Source organism: Pristiophorus japonicus, chromosome 20 (assembly GCF_044704955.1).
Source record: "Pristiophorus japonicus isolate sPriJap1 chromosome 20, sPriJap1.hap1, whole genome shotgun sequence".
Classification (NCBI taxonomy): Eukaryota; Metazoa; Chordata; class Chondrichthyes; family Pristiophoridae; genus Pristiophorus; species Pristiophorus japonicus.
The window spans coordinates 4,191,686-4,216,635 of record NC_091996.1 but is presented as its reverse complement, the minus strand read 5'-3'; positions in this window follow the sequence as shown (position 1 = coordinate 4,216,635).

Sequence of the window (24,950 nt, the reverse complement as noted above, 5' to 3'; positions counted from 1 at the left end):
TGGGAGATTTGGACACGGTACTCCAGTTGGGTTGTAATCTGGGTATACGTCCTAAAGAAAGAACTTGCATTTACATAGCGCCTTTACCGACATCGCACAGTGTTTAACAGTCAATTAATGTTTCTTGAAATGTAGTCACTGTTTTAATATGGGAAATGTGGCAGCTGATTTTCGCACAGCAAGCTCCCACAAACAGCAATGTGATAATGACCGGATCATCTTATTATAGGTGTTGTTTGAAGGATAACCATTGGCCAGGACAATGGGGAGAACTCCCTTGCTTTTCTTTGAAATAGTGGCTGTGGGATCTTTTAGGTCCACCTGAAAGGGCAGACAGGGCCTCGGTTTTAATGTCTCCTCTGTAAGCTGGCACCTCCGACATTGCAGCTGGAAATGTCAGCCTAGATTATAGGCAAAGGGCCTTAGACCCACAACCTTCTGACTCAGAGGTGCAATTGCTAGCCACTGAGCTACAGCTGACACTACTACAGTACTAAATGAGTGGGGTAAACTGATGTGAGGAAGGGTCAGGCTGAGGGGCAGGGTGGGTAAGTACTCTGTGTGTACTTGCTTCTGACAATGGTCTCCAGACACAGACCTTTTCTAGAAGGGATTAGGGTTTCTCTTCATCGTCAAACACTTCAAGGGATAGTCTCAGAATGTTAGGGTCTGAAATTGCCCCTTTTGTAAGGCCCCTTTCCGACCGGAGGCAGATGGATGGTGTGACCTATCCGGAATTGCCCCTGCGCCAACCCCTCACCGACGGGCGGGGACCCCTTTTCTGCCCTGCGGGGGAAATTGCCCCGCGGGAGCACAGCCGCCACAGGTCGGTGCCCCCCCCCAACAGCTTCACACGGCGGGAAGCGGCCAGTGGCTGGGTGGCGCGTCCACCCTTAAAGGGAGGGCGCACCACCACGACCGCCATTTTGTTTTATTTGTCAGCCAACTCTGTAGCTGGCCCGACAATGGCAGCCACAGGTAGGCCGGGCAACCAACAGGCAGCCCGGTACCCACTCTTGAGTGCCGGACTGCTGGCCTGGCTGAAGCCCTCCCTGGTGGCACAGTGGGAGCCATGGAAGCCTCGCAGTGTCCCGCCCCTTTAAGTGAAGGGGAGGGACATTGCTACGAGTCAGTGCGACGTGTCCACGTCATGCTGACGTGCCCAGCGCGGCGCTGATGACACTGCCCGTCTTCCGCCCGCTCCTGAGTCTCTGCCGCCCCCAACACCGGCCCATTCATTTTGCAGTTAAAAGTGGCCAATTTCCCTCTATTCCCCGCCCCATCTGTACTGGCGGTAATTCTCCATTTAGTTCAAATTATACAACCATAAGAACATAAGAAATAGGAGCAGGAGTAGGCCGATTGGCCCCAGAGCCTGCTCCGCCATTCAATAAGATCATGGCTGATCTGATCATGGACACAGCTCCACTTCCCCGCCCGCTCCCCATAACCCTTTATTCCCTTATCGCTCAAAAATCTGTCTATCTTCGCCTTAAATATATTCAATGACCCAGCCTCCACAGCTCTCTGGGGCAGAGAATTCCATAGATTTTCAACCCCCTGAGAGAAGAAATTTCTCCTCAGCTCAGTTTTAAATGGTTGGCCCCTTATTCCAAGACTATGCCCCCTAGTTTTGGTTTCCCCTATGAGTGGAAATATCCTCTCTGCATCCACCTGGTCCAGTCCCCTCATTATCTTATAAGTTTCAATAAGATCACCTCTCATTCTTCTGAACTCCAATGAGTATAGGCCCAACCTACTCAGCCTATCTTCATAAGTCAACCCCCTCATCTCCGGAATCAACCTAGTGAACCTTCTCTGAACAGCCTCCAATGCAAGTATATCCTTCCTTAAATACGGAGACCAAACCTGTACGCAGTACTCCAGGTGTGGCCTCACCAATACCCTGTACAGTTGTAGCAGGACTTCTCTGCTTTTATACTCTATCCCCCCGGCAATAAAGGCCAACATTCTATTTGCCTTCCTGATCACTTGCTGTACCTGCACACTAACTTTTTGTGTTTCATGCACAAGGACCCCCGGGTACTGTACTGCAGCACTTCACAATTTTTCTCCTTTAAATTATAATTTGCTTTTCTATTATTTTTGCCAAAGTGGATAACCTCACATTTTCCCACATTATACTCCATCTGCCAAATTTTTGCCCACTCACTTAGCCTGTCTATATCCCTTTGCAGATTTTTTGTGTCCTCCTCACAATTTGCTTTCCCGCCCATCTTTGTATCATCAGAAAACTTGGCTCCATTACACTCGGTCCCTTCATCCAAGTCATTAATATAGATTGTAAATAGTTGAGGACCCAGCACTGATTCCTGCGGCACCCCACTAGTTACTGTTACCAACTGGAAAATGCCCCATTTATCCCGACTCTCTGTTTTCTGTTAGTTAGCCAAATGGGGCGGAGGGCAATTTTGGCCCCTCAATTTAAATTTTTTATACAGATATGCATCAAAAATTGCTTGATCTCCTGATGACTCAGCGGGTCACTTCTGTTCTTATCGAGTTTGGAAAGTTTGACAGAGAGAAGAATCCCGGCCGGCCAATTGCGCTGTGGGAGCCTGATTTAAATATTATAATGAAGTGCCCCGCCTCTCCAGGGCTCGCACCCCGCCACCAAGAAAAGTGCCATGGGATCTTTCACATCCATCTGAGAGAGTAGCTTCTTGGTTTCACATCTCATCCGCAAGACGGCACCTCCGACAGTGCAGCGCTCCCTCAGTACTGACCCTCCGACAGTGCAGCGCTCCCTCAGTGCTGCCCCTCCGACAGTGCAGCGCTCCCTCAGTACTGCCCCTCCGACAGTGCGGCGCTCCCTCAGTACTGACCCTCTGACAGTGCAGCACTCCCTCAGTACTGACCCTCCGACAGTGCAGCGTTCCCTCAGTGCTGCCCCTCCGACAGTGCAGCGCTCCCTCAGTGCTGCCCCTCCGACAGTGCAGCGCTCCCTCAGTGCTGCCCCTCCGACAGTGCGGCACCCCCTCAGTACTGACCCTCCGAAAGCACGGCACTGCCTCGGTACTGACCCTCTGACAGTGTGGTGCTCCCTCGGTACTGCGCTGGAGAGTCAGCCTAGATTTCTGTGCTCACGTCTCTGGAGTGGGCCTTGAACTCACAACTAAGGAAAATTAAATCATTGGTTTGTGGTGGTTGCTGGTTGTTTATTGAAAACCACCATAGCACAGACTACCAAAAAGTAACTAGCAACCTGTCCTGGTTTAGCCCAGTATAGTCCTGCATTCACCACATGCCGGAGACAGTCCTGAAGCTGTACGTTGGCGGAGGTTCCTGCAAACACTCACAACGTAATTAATATTGGTTTGGCCCAGAGACACACATAATCGTCCCATCTTAATGAGGAATTTTAGTCTTGAGGTAATTAAGATGAATGCTTTGTACTTACACCAAACAGTTCTTTGGTGCTGGGATAAATTGGTTGTCCCATTAATCCTTGTAGTTGTCACTCTACAAAGGACTGATGAATGCTAAACCCAAATAGTTTCTTGCACTTACCTTGGCTCATGGCGGTTAGCTCTTTAGAGAGGGTTCAGGAATTTTTACTGTGATTAAAGGAAAGATTAAACAGTTAAATGTCCCATACAAAAACAAAATACTGCAAATGCTGGAATCTGAAATAAAACCAGAAAATGCTGGAAATCTCAGCGGGTCAGGCAACATCTGTGGAGAGAGAAACAGAGTTAACGTTTCAGGTCGATGACCCTTCGTGAGAACTGACGAATGTTCGAAATGAACAGATTCTTTGTCATGTATTCAACTGTCATTATAACCCATGTATAAACTGACCTAGGTTGTACACCGTGAGAACACTGACCACTAGGTGGTGAACTTGTGGGAGACGCTCCTAACCTGGACTTTCAGTTATAAAAGGGGAAGCTCCACCCATCTTCTCCACTTCAGTGCTAGTAGATAAAGGACTGGTCACAGAGTGACCTTCTCTCTAGTATGGACCTCGTGTGCATTTATACTGTATAGTAAGGACATATTATTGGCGACGAGAAACTGGGATTTAAACCACGCGAGCATGGCCACTAGCAGCACAGAAGAGAGGTACTGTGTTGGTGATGATTGGGACGATTTTATTGAGAGACTACAGCAAAGTTTTGTCACTAAGGAATGGCTGGGACAGGATTCGGCCGACAAACGCAGGGCTCATCTCCTGACGGTTTGTGGATCCAGGACGTACTCCCTGATGAAGGACCTTCTAGCGCCAGAGAAGCCGGCGGACAAGACTTTTGAAGAGCTCAGTAAGTTGATCGGGGAACACCTTAAACCGGCGAGCAGCATGCACATGGCGAGACACCGGTTTTACACGCACTGGCGGCGAGAAGGGCAAAGCGTTCCTGACTTCGTGGCAGATCTCCGGCGACTGGCGAGTCTATGTAAGTTCCCAGATGCATGCAGAGCGGAGATGCTGCAAGACTTTTTTATTGAGGGCATCGGGCACGCTGGGGTTTTCAGGAAACTGATTGAGACCAAAGACTTGACCCTGGAAACGGCGGCTTTGATGGTCCAGACATTTATCTCAGGGGAGGAAGAGACCAGAATGATGTTTGACAAAAATCTTGGTTTAAATGCAGCAAATGGACAGGGAGTCAACATTGTTACTGCAGCACACAGTTCTCTAGGCAGGCAGGGGCGATCGGACATGCCCGAGCATGTAGTCGAACCCAAAGGGGGAATTCAACAGAGACAATGGCTAGCTGAACGGCGATTCATGCCATCGCAAGGGACAATGCAGCCAATAATGGGGCCATCAACACCTGTCAATGATGCGCTTAAGGACAGTCACATCGACAGTCAGAGACGATCGACTGGTAATGGACCTTTTGTTTCCAACAATGGCTCATGTTGGAGGTGTGGAGGCAAACACCCAGTCAGAGCTTGCAGGTATCAGCAATATACCTGCAGAAATTGCAACGTCAGCGGTCACTTGGCGCGTATGTGCAGGAAGCCTGCAGCCAGGTTGATGTACGAGGAGGACAGGCCCGATGTAAGCCCTATGAGGCCAAATGAATATTGGGGGAAATCGCTGGAAGTTGAAGTTCAGCGAGTTCATGTGGAGCACATATCCAGTTCATACACCAGGACGCCACCGATAATGATGAAAGTGCTCCTCAATGGCAACCTAGTATCAATGGAGCTAGACACGGGGGCCAGCCAGTCCCTGATGAGTATCAAACAGTTCGACAAGTTGTGGGCGTCCAAGGCCTGGTGGCCAAAAGTATTGCCGATTGACACACAGCTACAGACATATACAAAGGAGATCATTCCGGTGCTAGGCAGCGCCACAGTAGTCGTGACCCACAAAGATTCGGAGAACAGGTTGCCACTCTGGATTGTCCTGGGGGACGGTCCCGCAATGCTGGGGAGGGGGTGGCTTGCTGTCATGAACTGGAAATGGGGCGATGTCAATGCAATTTCTTCTGTGGAGCGAATATCATGCTCACAGGTCATGGACAAATTTGACTCACTATTTCAACCCGGCATTGGCACTTTCATGGGGACCAAGGTAGTGATTCACATAAACCCAGATGCCAGGCCAGTACACCACAAGGCCAGAGCGGTGCCGTACATGATGCGGGAAAAGATAGAAGGCGAATTGGACCGCCTGCTGAGGGAAGGCATCATCTCGCCAGTCGAATTCAGTGACTGGGCGAGCCCGATTGTGCCAGTGCTCAAGGCGGATGGGTTGGTCAGGATATGTGGTGATTACATGGCCACCATCAATCAGGTGTCACTCCAAGACCAGTACCCGCTACCAAGAGCAGAGGACCTCTTTGTGATGCTATCTGGTGGCAAAAAATTTTCAAAATTGGACCTGACCTCAGCTTACATGACCCAGGAGCTGGTGAGTGAGTCGAAGAAGCTGACCACCATCACAACACACAAGGGGTTGTTTGAGTACAACAGATGTCCGTTCGGGATTCGCTCGGCCGCCGCGATCTTCCAACGAAACATGGAAAGTCTCCTCAAGTCGATTCCAAGGACGGTGGTTTTTCAAGACGACATCCTCATCACGGGTTGCGATACTGAAGAACACCTCCACAACCTGGAGGAGGTGCTACGCAGACTGGACCGGGTAGGGCTGCGACTGAAAAAGGCGAATTGCGTCTTCCTAGCTCCAGAGGTAGAATTCCTGGGGATGAGGGTAGCAGCAGACGGGATCAGACCTACTGCGTCCAAAATGGAAGCGATCCAGAGAGCACCCAGACCCCGTAACACGACGGAGCTGCGTTCGTTCCTGGGGCTCCTGACCTATTTTGGTACTTTCTTCCTAAATTGAGCACGCTGTTAGAGCCGCTACACGTGCTCCTACGCAAAGGTCACGAATGAGTCTGGGGGGACAGCCAGGAAAGGGCTTTTGATAAAGCACGCAATTTGCTATGCTCCAACAATCTGTTAACACTATATGACCCATGTAAGAAACTTGTGTTAACGTGCGATGCATCGTCCGATGGGTCGGGTGTATGTTGCAGCATGTTAATGCCAAGGGTCAGTTACAGCCGGTAGCTTATGCCTCCAGGAGTCAGTCCCAGGCAGAAAGGGGCTACAGGATGGTAGAAAAGGAGGCGCTCGGATGTGTATATGTGGTAAAAAAAATGCACCAGTACCTGTTTGGCAGGAAATTTGAGCTGGAGACAGATCACAAACTCCTAACGTCCCTTTTGGCCAACAACAAAGCCATAAATGCAAATGCATCGGCCCACATACAGAGGTGGGCACTCACGTTAGCCGCCTATGACTACACAATTCGGCACAGACTGGGCACCGAAAACTGCACCGATGCACTCAGCAGGCTCCCACTAGCCACCACTCAGGGGGCAACCGAGCATGGTGCTGAGATGGTCATGGCTGTTGAAGCTTTCGAAAGCGAAGGCTCACCCGTGACAGCCCGTCAGATCAAAGTCTGGACAAATAGAGACCCGTTGCTGTCTTTAGTCAAGAAATGTGTCCTGAATGGGGACTGGGCAGCCACGTACGGGGCATGCCCTGAGGAATTTAAACCATTTCACAGGCGCAAGGATGAACTCTCGATTCAGGCCGATCGCCTACTATGGGGAAACCGAGTAGTCATGCCCCAGATGGGCAGAGAGGTGTTCATCCGGGAACTCCACAAATAGCACCCGGGCATTGTCATGATGAAGGCAATTGCCAGGTCACATGTTTGGTGGCCAGGGATAGATGCAGACCTGGAACTTTGTGTTCGCAGGTGCAACACATGTGCTCAGCTGGGCAATGCGCCCAGGGAAGCCCCCCTTAGCCCCTGGTCCTGGCCCGCCAAGCCTTGGTCACGCATCCATGTGGACTACGCAGGTCCTTTCATGGGAAAAATGTTTTTGGTTGTAGTAGACGCCTACTCCAAATAGATTGAATATGACATTCTCAATTCAAGCACATCCTCTGCCACGGTAGAAAGTCTACGGGCAATGTTCGCTGCCCATGGTGTACCGGACGTCTTGGTCAGCGACAATGGCCTGTGCTTTACAAGCATTTAATTCCAGGACTTCATGGCAGGAAATAGTATCAACCATGTCAGAACGGCACCGTTCAAGCCGGCCTCAAACGGCCAGGCAGAACGAGCAGTGCAGATAATCAAAGAGGGGATGCTCAGAATCCAAGGGGGTTCCCTACAAAGCCGCTTATCACGCCTCCTGTTGGCCAATAGATCCCGACCATACTCGCTCACAGGGATTCCACCCGCAGAGCTGCTAATGAAAAGGACGCTCAAAACCAGGTTATCCCTTATACACCCCACCATGAAAGAAATTGTTAAGAGCAGGCGCCGGTCACAATGTGACTACCATGACAGGGAGGGAGCGATGTATTGATGTCAATGACTCTGTCTTTGTCCTCAACTATGCTGCAGGGCCCAAATGGCTCGCAGGCACTGTGATTGCCAAAGAGGGGAATAGGATTCTGGTAGTTAAACTTACCAATGGACAAATCTGCTGCAAACACGTGGATCAAACAAAAAGGAAGTTCAGCAACCCCATAGAAGAAGCAGAGGAAGAACACGATGTAGAGATCACTCCACCACAGGTGACCGAACACCGGAACCAAAGGGAGGAGAGCCCAGTCACTGTGGGCAGTCTGGACAGGCCTGAGGCACCGCAAACAGCAGACACTCAGGCCAGCACCCAACAACCGGAGCCCCAACTCAGGCGCTCTACAAGGGAGCGTAAACCACCAGAGAGACTCAACCTGTGATCCCAATAAGACTTTGGGGGGGAGGTGATGTCATGTATTCAACTGTCATTGTAACCCATGTAGAAGCTGACCTAAGTTGTACACCGTGAGAACACTGACCACTAGATTGTGAACTTGTGGGAGACACTCCTAACCTGGACTTTCAGGTATAAAAGGGGAAACTCCATCCATCTTCTCCACTTCAGTGCTAGATAATAAAGGACTGGTCACAGAGTGACCTTCTCTCTAGTATGGGCCTCGTGTGCATTTGTACTGTACAGTAAGGACATATTATTCTTAAGGAGCACTGAAAGGAGGAGGGGAGCAAAGAACAAAAGGGAAGGTCTGTGATAGGGTGAAAGGCAGGAGAGATTAGAGAGACAAAAGGGATAATGGGCCGACTTGAGATGGTAATGGCAGAAGTTAGAAAAAGATTAGTCTAGATATGGTGTGAATGGCGGAATAATTACCAGCTGCCATGGGAAACAGAGAAAAGAATTACATAAGATCAGGGGCGGGGGGTGGGGGGGGGGATTAAAAAAAGGAGGAAAGGGAGCAAAATAAATTGCGCCTTAGTTATGGTGCGCATTAGTTAAATGTCCCCTCCTTCTTAGTGTTGATTCCATTAACAAAAATAATTATAAATATTTACCTTATGTACAAGTTTGAAGTTTTCCTACTTAATGCGCTAGAATCACCCTGACAATCAGCGTTGAAGTGCAATGAAACAGTAGTGACAGCTGATGGTCAATGTGACATCGTCACTGTGTAGAAAAACATCACCGCTTGCTGTCCCATCACCACCACATCACCACGTTAGGTGGTGATACCATCAACGCACGCCGATAGGCACAAATTCACAAGGTATCTCTCTCTATATATAAACGTCTTGCATCTGGTGCATCGGTCACACTTCAGAATGTGAGAAGTATAAAAAGCACAGAAAGAAAGCCAGCCTTTTGATGCTATTTCTTTCTGACCTACTGATCACCAAACAGCAACTAACTTTAGGATTTACAGTAATTAGGTTACATGGCCCTAAAGTGACCGGCAAGATTAGTGGGCTCCACTATATCATTTTTAAATTCATTCTCAGGATGTGGGTGTTGCTGGCAAGGCCTGCATCTATTGCCATTTCCTAGTTGCCCTGAGAAGGTGGGGGTGAGCCACCTTCTTGAGCCACTGGTCGCGGGTTTGATACAAACTGAGGGGCCACTTCAGAGGGCGGTTAAGAGTCAACCAGGTTGGTGTGGGACTGGAGTCACCTATAGGCCCAGACCGGGTAAGGATGGTAGGTTTCCTTCCCTAAACAACAACAACGACTTGTATTTATATAGCGCCTTAAATGCAATGAAACATCCCAAGGCGCTTCAGAGGAGTATTATGAGATTAAAAATTTGACACCGAGCCACATAAGTAGAAATTAGCGCAGGTGACCAAAAGCTTGATCAAAGAGGTAGTTTTAAGGAGCGTCTTGAAGTAGGAAAGAGAGGTTTAGGTAGTGAGTTCCAGAGCTTGGGGCCTAGGCAGCTGAAGGCACGGCCACCTAATGGTTGAGCGATTGTAATCAGGGATGCTCAAGAGGGCAGAATTAGAGGAGCGCAGAGATCTCGGAGGGTTGTGAGGCTGGAGGAGATTACAGAGATAGGGAGGGGCGAGGAGGCCATGGAGGGATTTGAAAATAAGGATGAGAATTTTGAAATTGAGACATTGCTGAACTGGAAGCCAATGTAGGTCAGCGAGCACAGGGAGTGATGGGTGAGCAGGACTCGGTGCATGTTAGGGCACGGGGCAGCCGAGTTTTGGATCACCTCTAGTTTACGTAGGATAGAATGTGGGAGGCCAGGAGTGCATTGGAATAGTCAAGTCTAGAGGTAACAAAGGCATGGATGAGAGCTTCAGCAGCGGATGAGCTGAGGCAGGGGTGGAGACGGGCAATGTTACGAAGGTAGAAATAGGTGGTCTTAGTTCAGGGTTAAATATAGTGAACCAGTTGTGTTTGTATGACAATCCGACAGCTTCATGGTCACTTTTACTGATCCCAGCTTTTTATTTCCAGAATTCCAAACTGGAATTTGAACTCACATTTTCTGGATTACTAATTCAGACCTCTGGATTACTAGTCCAACAGCATAACCACTACATTACCGTACCCAACAATACATTGCATATTACATAGTATAACTTGTCATTATAAAACAGCGTCTTATTTGACTTACCACAAACAACAGTGTTGTGTCTGTAAGCACTTTAGTAATGACTCCACGAGGTAAGGTATTGCACTTGAACTGTTGTGACCTTAGTCCATTTATTGTAGCTCCGGAATGAAGGTACAGTAAGGTGAGCTCCCTTTTATACTTGGTTACCTGCGGTGTGCAGGTGACCTCTAGGCCTCCACCCGTTGCACCCCCTGGTGGTACAGGCATATTGTATACTGTGTGAAGATACATTCAATGGTCTTATGTAACTGTACATTGAGTGTACAGGGTATATACATTCACAACATCACAGCCCCTAAGTCTTGTGCCACTGGCCTTTGCACTGGGTGCTCTGGCCCCCGACTTGAGTGCCCAAAGTCCTTGCACTTTGTCTGTGCTTGGGAATGGCTCTCTCCCTGTGGACCCCCAAGTCCTTATTGCACGACATTGGGAAATGGTCAGCAGTGGACAGTTGGAGGTTGCTGTGGGGTTTGAGTGGATTCTGTGTGTGATCCATGTGTGTCCATGGCTACATACATCCATTTCCCGCCCCCCCCCCCATATGTGTGGCTCTACATCTGCATTTACATACATGTACAGAGAATGGAAAAGAAAATTAGGATTGGTTACATCACTGTTTGGGTTTTACAGAAGTGGAACGAGTATACATGACAGGTAAGGTACATACATGGTATTACAATCTTGCCCCTGAGGTGTAGGTGCAGGTGGGTGAGGACGCTAGTTCCAGAGTGACCGGACTGTGTCCAGGTTGTCCGATGACAGCGCTGCGCCCCCTCCCAGCTAGATGGGTTCGGATCGCTCCCCTGGCTGAGTCTCAAGGCCTTTGCCATCGCCTAGTGGTGGGCAGAGCCATAGGAATGTGTGGTCTCCCTGTCCTCCTTTGAGGGCTGCAGGGTCTCCCTGCTGCCCTTCAGCGGTAGCGGGAGCCTGATCATCCCAGGTCCCATCGGGAGGGCTGGAGGGTGCTGGTCTCTTGCTCGCGGTACTGGCCCTGGTGGCCAGAGGGGTCGGACCGATCTGGGGCAGGGTGCCAGTAGTGGTGCCTGTGCCGTCCGCTGATCGCTGGCCCGGCAGTGGGTATGCTCCCACCGTGTGTGTCCACACTCCCTGGGGCATCACGTTGGTCCCGGGGGCGCAGGCTACATGATCGAGTAGCCCATTGGACCTGGGTGCTTCAAACGGGAGGTTGCCCTTGCTTTTGTCGGCGTGCATATTGAACCCGGCATCACACATTATTCCATCATTAACATTCATGATACATTGGCTCCGATCGCACTCAGGTACAAATTCACATTTGTCAATTACATCTTTTCCCTCAATTACATCTTTTCCCTGTATATTACCGGCATCGCTGTACAATATTACATTTAAATACTTGTATTCATCAATTACATCTTTTCCACGTATCCTACCGGCATCGCTGTTCAACGGTACATTTAGATACTTGCATTTGTTAATTACATCTCTTACATTAGTATCACCAGCATCGCTGTACAAAAAGTGGAACTGTCCCTTTAATTGTTCTGGGTTGCAAGAGAGCCTTGCAATCTTTACCCCAATCCGGTTCGCTGCTCGGCATCACGTGTTGCTCCCTCAACGCTGCCCCTCGTGGTCTGGTCGAGACCATCTTGATTTCAGGTGCTTCACCTCGTGGTGCGGGCGCCATCTTTTCTCTCTCCACGAGGTAGGCTGCAGTGATCCTTCTCTCCCCTGCTTCTGCGTCGATCTTCTTCTTTCGGAGTCCTGCCACTGGAGCCCAGAAGGTGAGTTCTGGTCGTTCGGGTTGGATCATCTCGCCGTTGGGTAGTGCTGTCTGTGTTGTCTCCACGCAGTCGAGTTGGACGGTAGGATCTTCTGGTGCTGTGATGGATCCAAATTTGGGGCCGTATAGGGTGTCGATCGCCGGGGCCTGGAGGCTTTCCCAGCTCCAACAGATTTGGATTTGTTTCATCCATTTTCTTCCTAGCAGCGTTGGACCATCACCAGCAACAATCCACAAAGGTAGCTTGTGCATCGTGCCGCCGTAGGACACCTGGACATCCACGCTGCCAACGTCATTTGTGTAAGTGAGCAGCTTCACCTGGATTGGTAGCATTTTAGGTTGTTCGATAGGATTGTCCCAGAGTTTCTCGAAGGCCGCTTGGTTCATCAGCGATTGGCTCGCCCCTGTGCCGACCTCCATCGAGACTGGAACACCGTTGATTTTGACTTCTATTTTCAACGGGGAACTCTCGGTGGAGCAGGTAAACACTCCGTATACCTCTTCATGGGACTGAGCTGCCTCCTGGACTTTCTCTTCGTCTTCATCAGCACTGGAGCTCGGCTGATCGGCCGAATCTTCAGCGACTCGGTGAGTAAAATTTCTTTTACATATGCGCTGGAGATGGCCTTTAGTGTTACAGCCTTTGCACGTATAGTCTTGGTATCAGCACTGGTGGGCTCTGTGATTTCCTCCACAGCGCCAGCATGAGGCTGGCCGGTTGGCCCCCTGTGGCGGACACAGCGTTGTGGGGCTCGGGTTCGTAGTTTTGCCTCTGAAAGGCGCCATTCAGTTCACTGTACTTGGGTTAGAGTCCTGGGGGTGAGTCATCCCTCTGGAATCGCAGGCCGAGGCCATGAACGCCTGCCTTCTGCAGGGTGACCGTGGGGTCCGCAGAGAACCAGCCTGTGGAGGAGGCCTTTGTGGCCGATTCCAATAACAAAGATGTCCCTCAGTGCTTCGGTGAGGTGGTTGCCAAAATCACACGGTGCAGCCAATCGTCTCAGGTCTGCAGCATATTTTGCGATTTCTTGGCCTTCAGGCCACCGGTGTGTGTAAAACCGGTGTCTGGCTGTGAGGATGCTCTCTTCAGGCTTGAGCTGTTCCTGTATCAACGTTACGAGCTCAGCGAACATTTTGGTTGTCGTCTTCTCTGGGGCTAACAAGCCCCTGACAAGGCCATGAACCATAGGCCCACAGCTGCCGGGCAGAATAGCTCGGTGCTTATCAGCCAGTGAGGTTGGTGTGTTCCCAGCCAGGTCGTTCGCGATGAAGTAGTATTCTAGCCATTCCACAGAGGCATCCCAATCTTCCCCATCAGCGAATTGTTGAAAGTTGCCAAGGTTAGCCATTTTTCACGTGGAAATTCGTATTCTCGTCGCCAATTGTTGTGTCTGTAAGCACTCTAGTAATGACTCGATGAGGTAAGGTATTGCACTTGAACTGTTGTGACCTTAGTCCATTTATTGTAGCTCCTGAATGAGGGTACAGTAAGGTGAGCTCCCTTTTATACTTATTTACCTGCGGTGTGCAGGTGACCTCTAGGCCTCCACCCGTTGCACCCCCTGGTGGTACAGGCATATTGTATACAGTGTGAAGATACATTCAATGGTCTTATGTAACTGTACATTGAGTGTACAGAGTATATACATACACAACAAACAGCATGTGAGATAAATATTTTTTTAGGAAGAGTAGCAATACCGATAATGACAGGGTGGTCTTTGCAGAAAGAATGGACCTCATTCATACAGGAGACATGGTCCATCTGAGACTGTAGCCCAGCAAATCCACCTCCATCACAACTGCTGCCTAAACCCGCTTCCAAATACTCCATGCCACAGTAGGCACACACAACACACCCAGTTTATACTACACACAGACTCTGTCCCTACAGCAGTTGACATCAAAATACCAACCATGGACGTGGTTTGACGTGTGCGACTCAGTATCATGTGCCAAGCCTTTCATATATGAAAGCTACCACGCAGCTTAAAGGGAACGTTGATTAAACGAAACCCGGTCAGTGTCCATGCTCACACACACTTTACATGGAATGAACAGCCACAGAAACAGGCCATTCGGCCCAACAGGTCTATACTGGTGTTTATGCTCTACACGAGCCTCCTCCCACCCTATTTCATCTCACCATAACCTTCTATTTCTTTATACCTCATATGTTTATCTAGCTTCCTCTTAAAGACAGCTATGCTATTCACCTCAACCACTCTCTGTGGTAGAAGAGCCCAACATGGAGACAGGAGCAGCCAGATAAGTGCTTTTTACAGCACGCGTTGTGAGCCAGGAGCAGCAGTAGCACTTCCCACCGGCCCATCAAGCAAACCTTCTGCCGATTACAGCCTATCTTCGCTACCGCGATCGGCTGACCACCCCCTCCAACCTCCAATCTTTGCCCCCCTCCCTCCCGATTACCGTGCTCTGAGCCCTTCCCACCAAGCTCCAAACTTTCCCGATTGCCGGGGTCCGCCCCTTTCTATTGCTAGCTTCCCCGCCCGGCAGCTTCCGGTGGGAAACGGAATAAATGATAGTGAGGTCCTGCTGTTAAATTTGGAGGACCTCAGCGTTCCCAGGATTTCTGAGTTTCCCAACCCCCCTCACCCCTGCAACCGCACTCCCCCACTCCCTCTCCACCTCCCCATAAATATCGGGGCCATTGTCTTCGACCTCGCCCAAAGCTCCATACTGTAGCCTTTGGTTCCATCCACCTCCTCGGCCACTGTGTCAGGCTGAACCAGATTGTTTGCAAGCACAAGTCCAGGTTGGAGTGTGGAATCCCAAAGAATGGTGCTCATAATTTTAATTTTGGAGGTGGGATTGGAGCAGTTTGCTTTGTAAGGCGGCTGTCCTTCCGAATGTGTCAGCCCTGTCTCAGTGGGTAGCACTCTCACCTCTGAATCAGAAGGTTGTGGGTTCTGTCATGTATGTAACCTTCATACAACTGTAACCTTCATGTAACTGTAACCTTCATGCAACCACACTGTACACTGTATATATGTCCTGGAAATGCACACCTTGACCACAGTGGGTGAACTTGTGGGAGACACTCCTCACCTGGGCACTCAGGTATTTAAAGGGAGGTCCCAAGCAGGGTCATCACTTCTTGGTCCTGGGAATAAAGAAAGGTCACGCAGTGACCGTGTCTGCAGTACATGCCTCGTGTGATTCAGTAGCAAGGTGCAAGGACACCACATTTGGCGACGAGAAACGGGAATCACCGAACCACGGGGATGGCCACCGGTGGCACAGAGGAACGTTACTGTGTGGGTGAGGACTGGGACGACTTAGTTGAGAGACTTCAGCAGAGTTTCGTCACGAAGGACTGGCTGGGAGCGGCAGTGGCTGACAAACGGAGGGCGCATCTACTGACCAGCTGCAGCCCAAAGACGTATGCGCTGATGAAAGACCTGCTCGCACCTGAGAAGCCGGCGGACAAAACCTTCGAAGAGCTCAGCCAGCTGATCAGTGAGCATCTCAAACCGGCGAATAGTGTACACATAGCCCGGCACCGGTTCTACACACACCGGCGTCGGGAGGGACAAAACATCTCGGACTTCGTTGCGGACCTGCGGCGCTTGGCCAGTCTCTGTAAGTTCACAGACGCCTGCAGGGGGGGAGATATTAAGGAATTTTTTCATTGAGGGCATTAGTCATGTCGGGATTTTCAAGAAGCTCATAGAGACCAAGGACTTGACTTTAGAAGGGGCGACGTTGATAGCTCAGACCTTCATGGCAGGGGAAGAGGAGATCAAGCAAATTTACGCACGCAGCTTTGGTTCCGAAGTGGCGATGGACCAGGGAGTTAACATGGTGAACACGGCTCAGGACCCCGCAGGCAGGCAAGGGCAATTTGAAACCGGCCAGGCAGCAACAGACGCTAGAGTGGGCCCGCAACTGGGACAATGGAAAGGGGATTGGCAATTCACGCCATCTCGAGGAACAATGTGTCCCGTGATGGGACCATTGACACCCACCATCAGAGCGCTCAGAAACAACCAAAGGGACAATCAGAGAGGAATACCTGGTAACAATCCTTTTGTTAACAACAACCTCAGCTCATGCTGGAGGTGTGGGGGTAGACATACTGCGAAAAGCTGCAGGCTCCAGCAATTTATCTGTAGGAATTGCAACATCAGTGGACACTTGGCCAGAATGCGCAGGAAGGCTGTAGCGAGACTAATCTATGAGACAGAGGAACCAGATGAGGGGTCTGCAATGCAGGATAATGCTTGGGGAAAAGCCATGGATGCTGAAGTTCAGCGGGTTCATGTGGCTGACGTCCACAGCTCATATACCAAAACGCCACCCATGATGATGAAAGTTTTATTGAATGGCATCCCGGTGCACATGGAGCTGGACACAGGAGCCAGCCAGTCCCTTATGAGCACCCAACAATTTGAGAGACTATGGCCACACAGAGCTAGCAGGCCAAAACTGGAACGCATTGACACGCAGCTACGGACGTACACCAAAGAGATCATCCCAGTGCTGGGCAGTGCAAACTTGGTGGTAACACATAATGGGTCAGGGAACCGGCTGCCACTCTGGATTGTCCCGGGAAACGGCCCCGCACTTTTGGGGAGGAGCTGGCTAGCCGAGATGAACTGGAAATGGGGGGATGTGCACGCCATTTCATCTGTGGAGCGAAGCTCATGCTCACAGGTCCTACAGAAATTCGGGGCACTGTTTCAACCAAGTGTCGGGACTTTCAAGGGCACCAAAGTAGTGATACGCATCACCCCGGACGCTAGACCAGTGCACCACAAAGCCAGAGCTGTGCCATATGTGATGCGTGAGAAAATTGAAAGTGAATTGGACAGGCTGCTCAGAGAGGGCATAATCTCGGCAGTTGAATTCAGTGACTGGGCAAGCCCCATCGTTCTTGTCCTTAAAGCGGATGGCTCGGTCAGGATTTGTGGCGACTACAAGGCCACCATCAACCGAGTGACACTGCAGGACCAATACCCACTTCCGAGAGCGCAGGACCTTTTTGCCACGCTGGCAGGTGGCAAGCTGTTCACCAAGTTGGAACTCACTTCGGCCTACATGACTCAGGAACTGGCTGACCACCATCACGACGCACAAGGGGCTATTTATCTACAACAGGTGTCCGTTTGGCATTCGTTCGGCGGCCGCTATCTTTTAGAGGAACATGGAAAGCTTGCTTAAATCCATTCCTGGAATGATCGTATTCCAAGACAACATCCTAATAACAGGTCTGGACACCGAAGAACACCTCCAAAACCTGGGGGAGGTGCTACGCCGACTGGACCGGGTAGGCTTGCGTTTGAAAAAGACTAAGTGTGTGTTTTTGGCAACAGAGGTCGAGTTTTTGGGCAGGAGAGTTGCCGCAGATGGGATTCGGCCCACCGAAGCTAAAACGGAGGCGATCCGCCGGGCGCCCAGGCCCGGCAACACATCGGAGTTGCGATTATTCCTGGGACTTTTGAACTATTTCGGGAACTTTCTGCCGAACTTAAGCACACTTGGAGCCGTTACACGTGCTCTTGCGTAAAGGTTGTGAATGGTTTTGGGGGGACGGTCAAGAACGGGCTTTCAATAGAGCGCGGAACCTCCTTTGTTCTAATAAGCTGTTGACCTTGTACGACCCCTGTAAAAAACTGGTTTTAACGTGTGATGCATCATCCTATGGGGTTGGGTGCGTGTTGCAGCAGAGTAATGATGATGGCCGACTCCAACCGGTGGCTTATGCCTCCAGGTCACTCTCCCAGACAGAGCGTGGATATGGCATGGTCAAAAAGGAAGCACTCGCTTGTGTTTATGGTGTGAAAAAGATGCACCAGTACCTTTTCGGTAGGCGGTTCGAGCTAGTAACGGACCACAAGCCGATAACATCCCTGTTGTTCGATAGCAAGGCTGTCAATGCCAATGCGTCAGCTCGCATGCAGCGACGGGCTCTCACGCTGGCTGCTTATGACTACACCATACGGCACCGCCCAGGCACCGAGAATTGCGCTGACGTGCTCAGCAGGCTCCCACTGGCCACCACTGAGGGGGCGTCGGAGCAAAGCGCTGAGATGGTCATGGCCGTTGAGGCTTTTGACACTGCAGGCTCCCCCATCACAGCCCGCCAGATCAAAATCTGGACCAACAGGGACCCCCTCCTGTCCATGATAAAGAAATGTGTCCTGACTGGGGATTGGGCGCCCACACATGGGGCGTGCCCCGAGGAGGTCAGACCGTTTCACAGACGGATGGATGAGCTCTCAATCCAAGCCGACTGCCTACTATGGGGCAGCTGGGTAGTCATGCCCCAGAAGGGAAGGGAAGTATTCATCAGGGAACACCACAGCGAGCACCCAGGCATCGTGCTAATGAAGGCCATTGCCCGGTCACATGTATGGTGGCCGGGAATTGACTCAGACCTGGAACACTGGGTTCGCAGGTTCATGAAGTGTGCCCAGCTGGGCAATGCCCCCAGGGAGGCCCCATTCAGCCCGTGGCCCTGGCCCACCAGGCCATGGTCACGCGTTCACGTAGACTATGCGGAAAAATGGGAAAAATGTTCCTGATCGTTGTCGATGCATACTCGAAATGGATCAAAATGGATATTAAACTCATGCACGACATTCATCACAGTGGAGAGTCTGCGCACGGTTTTCGCGACCCACGGCTTGCCGGACATTCTGGTCAGCGACAATGGCCCGTGCTTCACCAGCCATGAATTCCAGGAATTTATGTCGGGTAATGGCATCAAACACGTCCAGACAGCGCCGTTCAAGCCGGCTTCCAATGGCCAGGCGGAACGTGCGGTCTAAATCATAAAACAGGCCATGCTCCGTATCCAAGGACCCTCCCTTCAGCACTGCCTATTGCGCCTCCTGCTGGCCTACAGGTCCCGCCCGCATTCGCTCACGGGAGTCCCGCCAGCGGAACTACTCATGAAACGCACGCTTAAAACGCGGCTGTCCCTCATTCATCCAGCCCTGGCAGACATTGTTGAGGGCAGGCGCCAGTCCCAAACTGAGTGCAATAATCGAAACGCAAGGAGGAGGTGTATAGAAATTGATGACCCGGTATTTGTTCTTAACCATGCTTTGGGACCCAAGGGGCTTGAGGGCAGCGTAATTGGCAAAGAGGGGAATAGGGTCATGGTGGTCAGACTCAACAATGGGCAGATATGCCGCAAACACTTGGACCAAGTAAAGACAAGGTTCAGCATAGACACTGAGGAACCTGAGGAAGAGCATGAGATGTTACCCACACCACTGCCAGTGGACGAGCAACAAGGACATTCACCAACATGTACAGTCGCTGCGGCCAGCCCGGACAGGCCGGAATCACCACAGGTGACACAGATGCATGCCAAGGCTCAGCCAACAGAGCCCCAACTGCGGCGCTCCACGAGAGAGCGTCGACCACCTGAAAGACTTAAACTTTGACACAAAAAGATGTAAGGGGGGGAGGTGATGTCATGCATGCAACCTTCATACAACTGTAACCTTCATGTAACTGTAACCTTCATGCAACCACACTGTACACTGTATATATGTCCTGGAAATGCACACCTTGACCACAGGGGGTGAACTTGTGGGAGACACTCCTCATCTGGGCACTCAGGTATTTAAAGGGAGGTCCCACGCAGGGTCATCACTTCTTGGTCCTAGGAATAAAGAAAGGTCACGCAATGACCGTGTTTGCAGTACATGCCTCGTGTGATTCAGTAGCAAGGTGCAGGGACACCACAGGTTCAAATCCCACTCCGGAGACTTGTTCCCCATAATCCAGGCTGACACACCCAGTGCAGTACTGAGGGAGCGCCGCACTGTCGGAGGGGCAGTACTGAGGGAGCAGCGCACTATCAGAGGGGCAGTACTGAGGGAGTGTTGCATTGTTGATGGGGCAGTACTGAGGGAGCGCTGCACTGTCGGAGGTGCCGTCTTTTGGATGAGACGTTAAACCGAGATCCCATCTGCCCTCTCAGACGGACGTAAAAGATCCCATAGCACTATTTCAAAGAAGAGCAGGGAAGTTCTCCCCAGTGTCCTAGCCAATGTTTATCCCTCAACAAACACCATTAAAAACAGATTATCTGGTCATTTAACTATTTGCTGTTTGTGGGATCTTGCTGTGTGCAAATTGGCTGCCGTGTTTCCTACAGTGCAACAGTAACTGCACTTCAAAAGTACTTCATTTGTTTGGGATGTTGTGAAAGGCGCTATATAAAAGCATATTCTTGTTTCTGCTTTCTTTAAGTGCGGGCAGGGACCCAGCACCCCCTAGGGTGCCCGATAACGCAGGGGTTTCTGGTGGGGTGGGGAGAGAGATCCACCCCCACATCGCCAAGTGCCTGTCCACCCTGACCTTCTCCCTGAGCACACAAACCTTGGCAGTATTAGCAGCGGTAGCCTCAGGCAGGCTTGCGTAAGGAAATGCCCTCCCCCCACTCACACACATTGTTGGGGCCATTACATTTAATGTTAGCTTTTTAAACAAAATGACATTGAAGCTGTGACATAATTGAGAGAGACCGGTTTACTTTGGTTTTGAAATGGCGGAGCTGGAGTAAGATCGGCAGAAGCGAAGGGAGTGTTAAGCAGATATCTCGGTTGAACCCTGCGGGCTCGATCATCTCCCTTGTACTACCAGTAACTCCACTCCAGCCAGTTTGCCTGAAGATGCCATCAGCACTCACTGTTTCAATATTTGAAAGCTATAGAAATAGAAGACAGAAACAGCATTATAGGTAAATCCTTTGAAATGATTTGTTTCTATTCAGAAAACTCCCACTCTTAAACGCAAAAGGGATCCTGACCCTTTAAATTACCTGTCCCACCGTAAATAATCGGTAGTTCGCAGAGCGTAGAGCCTGACATTCTGATAACCCCCCACCCCCGAACCTTTTTCATTTCGGTTGGGAGGGAAAATGGGCCTGTGCTTGTCTTGTTCCCCTCCCCCGTTATGGTTCAGAGGACTGCTAGGCCTCTGTTGCTTGGTAACCGCAGATCCTAGAGGCCCAGGAGGAGCAGCTGGAGCAGGTTTCAGGCAGCGTTGATGTTCTCAAACCCATGTCCCTCAGGATGTGCTGCAGCCTGGACAGACAAGCTGCCTGAGCAGAACTGACAGTGGGCGTGGGAGTCCGTACCTGCATGTAGCGGAGAGGCTTTTTAAAAACTGTCAATAAGTTACTTCACCTCCCACCTGCTTTAAAAAAAAATCTTTATTTAGGTAAGTTCCCCCCCCTTCCCCATTTTTCTTTTGTATTTTTACCACTCCCCTATTCTTTGACTGTGTCAGTGCAATCTGCTCTCTGCCCAATGGCCCCCTTGCCTGAAGGCCTTTCAACTCAAATAAAATAGAAAATAAACAAGTAAAAAATGTTTTGAAAGTGCGTTTTTAAAATTTATTCTTGAAACTTGACGTTAACTGAAGCTCATCTCCTCTGACCGGGGCAACGTTCTGAAACTAAATAGTGAGGGGCACAATTTGGACCTGATATTCTGCAGGGATACTCCCAGTTTCCTGTCATTACTCCAGTGGGAGAACACCAGACCCATCCCCACCAGGGAAATGGCCGTAAATGGACGTTTACGCTCTTTCTCAGAGGCTTCTGCCGGTTTCTTGACAAAGTTATGTCGGAGGCCAGGAGAATCCCCGCAGAATCTCAGGGTCACTCTAGAAAGCACACACTCCTTGGGGAATAAAGAGTCTAAATGGGGTAGAGGAGCAATAGGATCTAGGGGTACAGATTCACAAATCATTAAAATAGCAAAAACACGGAATAGAATTCAAAAGCAAAGAGGTTATGTTAAACTTGTACAGAGCCTTGGTTAGACCACACTTGGAGCGCTGTGCACAGTTCTGGTTTACATATTATGAAAAGGATACAGGGACACCGCAGAAGGTGCAAAAACGATTTACAAGGATGATACCAGAATTGAGAGGATATCAGAAAAGGCCAAACAGGGCTGGGGCTCTTAGGGGGTGACCTGATAGAGGGTCTTTATGAAGGGGTTTTATAGGCGAGATGTAGAGATGAGGGGGAGTCTGTGGGGGAATCCAAAACTAGGGGATGTAAATATAAGATAGTCTCTAATAAATCCAATAAAGGATTCAGGACAGACTTTTTATCCAGAGAGTGGTGAGATTGTGGAACGTGGAGTGTTTGAGGCAAATTGTATAAATGCATTTAAGGGGAAGCTAGATAAACACATGAGGAAGAAAGCATTAGAAGGATATGCTGATACAGTGAGATGAAGAGGGGTGCGAGGAGGCTCGTGTGGAGCATAAACACTGGCGTGGACCAGTTGGGCTGAGTGGCCTGTTTCTGTGCTGTAAATTCTATGTAAGACCACAATTAAGTTATATTGACCTCAAAAGTAAAGCAAAATGCAATTTGTGCCACAATCTTAAATATGACAGCAGGCAAACCGTGTACCTATTCAATCCTGTGCCTTTAATGGTGGCCACCAGTGTTTGTGCTTTGAGGCAACAAACGGTGTGGGATTAGAAGGAAACTCCAGAGTAGATGGGTTTAGATGTGTCAGTTTGTGATCTTATGGTTTGTGAATAAGAAATAAATAAAAATGAAAGATCTTTAATCATAAAACTATTCCTTCCTGAAAATTAAAAAGCATGGAATGAAAAAATGCCATTTGGCCCATTGACCCTACTCTTTCTAAAGCCCATGTACATTCTACAATATTATGGACTCTACTGGCCCTTTTAATCTCCTCCCACAGCTCATGGACACTCTCCCCTTTCATGGACTCTACCCAACCATTTAATCTCCTCCTGCAGCCCATGTACATTCTCTCCTATCATAATAAGGACATAAGAAATAGGAGCAGGAGTCGGCCATTTGGCCCCTCGAGCCTGTTCCGCCATTCAATAAGATCGTGGCTGATCTGATCTTGACCTCAACTCTACTTCCCTGCCCACTTCTCATAATCCTTGACTCCCTTATCGTTCAAAAATCTGTCTAACTCCACCTTAAATATATTCAATGACCCAGCTTCCACAGCTCTCTGGGGTAGAGAATTCCACAGATTCACGACCCTCTGAGAGAATAAATTCCTCATCCTTGTTTTAAATGGGCAACCCCTTATTCTGAAACTATGCCCCCTAGTTCTAGATTCCCCCACGAGGGGAAACTTTCTCTCTGCATCTACCCTATCAAGCCCCTTCAGAATCTTATACATTTCAATAAGATCACATCTCATTCTTCGAAACTCCAATGAGTATAGTTCCAACCTGCTCAACTTTTCTTCATAAGACAACCCCCTCATCTTAGGAATCAACCGAGTGAACATTCTCTGAACAGCCTCCAATACAACTATACACCTCCTTAAATAAGGAGACCAAAACTGCACGCAGTACTCCAGGTTGTGCCTCACCAATACCCTGTACAGTTGTAACAGGACTTCTCTGCTTTTATACTCTATCCCCCTTGCAATAAAGGCCAACATTCCATTTGCCTTCCTGATTACTTGCTGTACCTGCACACTAACTTTTTGTGTTTCTCTGTACCGCAGCATTTTGTAATTTTTCTCCATTTAAATAATAATTTGCTTTTTTATTTTTCCTACCAAAGTGGATAACCTCACATCCTCCCACATTATTCTCTATCTGCCAAATTTTTGCCCACTCACATAATCTGTCGATATCCCTTCGTAGGTTCTTTGCGACCTCATGGATTCTACCCACCCATTTAATCTCCTCCCTCAGTCCATGTACAGTCTAGCATTTCATGAACTCTACCCCACCCATTTAATCTCCTTGGGGAATGTTCTCTATAATTGTGCTCTGATCCACAAAGGCAATCAAAGTATAACTCAAGAATATTAATCCACCCTTACATCTCCAAAATTCACCTCTGGCCTGCTGCCCTCCTTGACAGCATATCCATCCCCTTGCCCCTCCTCAACCCCAGCATCAGAGGAACCATTGCATTCAATGTTGTACTGTATTTAAGGCAGACTTGTTTTTGAAGATACAAATCCTTCCTCTGTAAAAGCATTTTTTTTGTGTGCAACACACCAAAGATGCCTAAGACGGAGAACAAACTTATTTCCCAGGATTCTCCCAATGCCCATCTGAAGCAGACCCGTGATTATTCTTTTCCCCAATTTCCCTCATTCTCTGTTGATGGGACACCAGACTTTTGTTTGATGCTTCTGCACAGAAACATAGATGAGATCGGAGCTTAACCACGTTGGGGAAATCAAAAGGCTCAAATCCAGCTCCTTCCCAGAGAAGAAGAGTTGGGCCAAGATAGAGCGCTGGGAGGTGACCTGCATTCAGACAAGGATCCATCTGTTCCAAAGGAATGTAGTTTTGTACACCCAGCTAGAGCAGAGTCATAGAAACATAGAAACATAGAAAATAGGTGCAGGAGTAGGCCATTCGGCCCTTCGAACCTGCACTGTCATTCAATGAGTTCATGGCTGAACATGCAACTTCAGTACCCCATTCCTGCTTTCTCGCCATACCCCTTGATCCCCCTAGTAGTAAGGACTACATCTAACTCCTTTTTGAATATATTTAGTGAATTGGCCTCAACAACTTTCTGTGGTAGAGAATTCCACAGGTTCACCACTCTCTGGGTGAAGAAGTTTCTCCTCATCTCGGTCCTAAATGGCTTACCCCTTATCCTTAGACTGTGTCCCCTGGTTCTGGACTTCCCCAACATTGGGAACATTTTTCCTGCATCTAACCTGTCTAACCCCGTCAGAATTTTAAACGTTTCTATCAGATCCCCTCTCATT